This window comes from Nicotiana tomentosiformis, chromosome 2, assembly GCF_000390325.3.
Source record: "Nicotiana tomentosiformis chromosome 2, ASM39032v3, whole genome shotgun sequence".
Lineage (NCBI taxonomy): Eukaryota > Viridiplantae > Streptophyta > Magnoliopsida > Solanales > Solanaceae > Nicotiana > Nicotiana tomentosiformis.
In genome coordinates this window covers 167,362,526-167,366,403 of record NC_090813.1, presented here as the reverse complement: position 1 = coordinate 167,366,403, position 3,878 = coordinate 167,362,526, and positions in this window count along the sequence as shown.

Here is a 3,878-nt window from a genome sequence, read left to right as displayed (position 1 = left end):
GTATTGATATATTTAATTAGGAGGTTAGTATAATTTGTCAAATAACCTCATGCAGTCAAATAAGTTACATGAGCTGTAACGCTAGAGCAAACATATGTACCCTTCTGGGTCGTTCAAACATAATGCATTGTAGCGCAATAGGAGTGCTATAAGTAATTCAGTTCTCTCTTCTTCTTCTTCATTTTTTTTTTTTTTTTTTTTTTGCGCATTAGTATGGTTCTTTAAGTTATTTTTTGCATTACTTTGGTTCCGCACTCTTTCAAGTTGGATAGATGCATGTGTAAGAAAACAATTGAGGTAAACAGTACTACTCTTTCCTCATGAAAAAGCCTAGTTGAATAATGAGAAAGCAAAAGGGAGTGTAAGAAAGTGGGTGGGGGTGCCGGGGGGGAGGGGGGGAAGCAACCTATGCAGGTTTTATTGGGGGGTAGTGGCAGGTTCATTGTGACTCCTGAGAAAGACGACATAGTGATGCTGAAGCAAAGAGGTCTAGTCAACAATCCTCAGTTGTGGCTTTTGAATTAGTGAAGGATTAAATAGTCAAAGGGGTAAATCTTTTATTACTGAGAAAGTACCATAAAATTCTCTTTATAACAACAACAGCAATCAACCTAGTGGAATATCATAAGTAGGGTCTTGGGAGGGTAGTGTATATGCAAACCTTACCCTTGTCCTGAAAAGTAGAAAGGCTATTTCCGATAGAACCTCGGCTCAATAAAGATAAAAAGAAATAGTAGAAATAAATAGTATCAACAAATAAGGCCGGAAAGATAGTAACAACAATCTCAAATCAAAAAAAAATACATGAAAGGAAATAGTAGCAATAGCAAGCAGAAACAACAACAAGATACTAAAAGACCGAAGTGGAAGATAATAGGAAGACAGCATGAAATACTAGCAATCTAAGGCAAGAAAAACTATCATTCTAACCCTAATACCCTCGGTATGGTACAAATACACTCGGTTACCTATTAAAATCGTCTACCCTAATTCTCGACCTCCACACCCTCCTATCAAGAGCAATGTCCTAGTAAGCTGCAACCGCCATGTACTGCCTGATCACCTCTCTGCAATACTTCTTAGGCCTCATCTACCTCTTCTCATACCCACCAAAGCCAACCGCTCATACCTCCTTACTGGAGAATTTGAACTTCTCCTCTTCAAATGTCCGAACAATCTCTGTCTCGCATCCCGTATCTTGTCCTCCACGGGGTCCACGCCCACTTTCATCCGGATATTTTCATTCCTAATTTTATTTAACTTGGTATGCCCGTACATCCATCTCAACATCCTCATTTCTGTTACTTTTATTTTCTGGATATGGGAGTTCTTGACTGGCCAGCATTCTGCCCCATACAACATAGTCTATCTAACCACCACTCTGTTCAACTTACCTTTAAGATTCGGTGGCACATTCTTATCACACAAGACATTAGAAGCTAGCCTCTATTTCATCCACCCCACTCCGATATGATGTGTGACATCCTCATAAATCTCCCCATTCCCTTGGAGATGACTTTTGAATAAAGCCCCACGTCCAAGTCTGCTTCCCCCATTACATCGCTGAACATGCACTCCAAGTATTCTGTCTTTGTCCTGCTTAACTTGAAACTTTCATACTCAAGAGCCTATCTCCAAACCTCCACCTTCTCATTAACATCGCCTCGCATCTCGTCAATCAGTACAATGTCATCTGCGAATAGCATACGTCATGACACCTCCCACTTGAATGTGGCGCGTCAGTGTGTCTATCTCCAAGGCAAATAGAAATGGGCTAAGCATAGATCTTTGATGTAACCCCATCACAACCGAAAAATGATCTGAGTCTCCTCCCACTTTCCTCACGTAAGTCATAGCTGCATCATACATGTCCTTAATAACCCCTATTGTGCCTCTAAACATCTCCAAAGAACCTTCCTTGAGACTTCATCATACGCTTTCTCTAGGTCAATAAACATCATATGTAAATATTTATTCCTCTCCATGTATTGTTCCACCAACCTTCTGACAAGTTGGATGGCTTCCCTGGTCGAACGTTCCGTCATGAATTCGAACTGGTTCTTAGAAATAGACACAATCCTCCTTACCCTCACTTCCACCACCCTCTCCAAATTTTCATAGTATGTCTAAGTAACGTGATGCTCCTATAGTTGTTGCAATTTCAGATATCACCTTTGTTCATGTACAACAGAATCGTCATACTCCACCTTTATTCTTCAGGCATCTTCTTCGTCCTAAAAATGATGTTAAACAACTCAGTGAGCCGCTCCAAGCCTGCCCTACCCAACTACTTCTAAAATTTCACTGAAATTTCATTTGACCCGATCGCTCTGCTCCTGCTCATCTTGCGCATAGCCCCCTTAATTTTTATGCGCCTACAATACCTAAAATGTCGACGACTCTCGGAGTGATCAAAATCATCTAGCACAATGTTCATGTCCCCCTCTTTATTTAATAATTTATAGAACTTTATCTTTCATAAGATGGTTAATGAAATTGTTCGATAGTATAAGATATCCACATTTCACCCATGGTAGCTCACCAAGGAAACGAGGTGTCAAATTTACCCAAACAAGATGATAATTGTACCCTCAGTTTATATTTTAATAAGAAAAGGGCCAAATATATCCTTGTACATTCGAAAAAGATTTAAATATACCCTTCGTTATACTATGAGTCCAAATATACCCCTGCCGCTATACTTTGGGTTCAAATATACCCGGACACGTGGCATCGTCCTGTTGGCAAATTTTAAATATCTCCTAATTAATTAAAAAAATTCATACCCATACCCGAAAAGTAATTTTCTAAAGCAATATTTTTGTGAAAACTGAAAAAAAAAAAAAAAAAAGAAAAAAAAAAAGAAATTCAACAAAATATTTTCGTATTTTTTAAAAACTAATGCACTTGTAGTCCACTGTTTTAGGAAAGTCTTTTTTCAGTTTTTAAAACAAAATCATTTTTTTTTCAGTTTTTACAAAAAAATATTTTTCAGTTTTTTCAGTTTTTTTTAAAGCAATGTTTTTGTAAGAACTGAAAAAAAAATTGTTTTAAAAACTGGAAAAAAAAAAGACTTTCCTAAAGCAGTGGACTACAGGTGCAGTAGTTTTTAAAGAAAAACGAAAATATTTTGTTGAATCATTTTTTTTCAGTTTTTACAAAAAAATATTTTTCAATTTTTTCAGTTTTTTAAAGCAATTTTTTTTGTAAAAACTGGAAAAAAAAGATTTTGTTTTAAAAACTGGAAACAAAAAGACTTTCCTAAAGCAGTGGACTACGACTGCATTAGTTTTTAAAAAAACAAAAATATTTTGTTGAATCTCTTTTTTTTCAGTTTTTACAAAAAAACTATTTTTCAGTTTTTCAGTCTTTTTTAAAGCAATATTTTTGTAAAAACTGGAAAAAAAAAAAAAAAACTTTCCTAAAGTAGTGGACTACAGGTGCATTACTTTTTTAAAAAAATGATATTTTGTTGAATCTTTTTTTTTAGTTTTTACAAAAAAAAATTGCTTTAGAAAATTATTTTTCGGCTATGGGTAATGGGTATGGTTATGGGTATGGGTTTTTTTAATTAATTAGAAAATATTTAGAATTGGCCAACAGGACGATGACACGTGTCCCTCTGTTTAAATGAGGGGTATATTTGAACCCAAAGTATAGCGGCATGGGTATATTTGGACTCATAGTATAACGAAGGGTATATTTAAACTTTTTTCGAAAGTACAGAGGTATATTTGGCCATTTTTCTTATTTTAATTCCCAAAGTTACACATGTTGACCCCAAGTTCCTCAAACTGTGACTTATATATAAACTAGTTACGATTAGTACGGGCTGTGCCCGGACCCAACAACCATAGTCAAAGGTGTAAAGTTTTCTT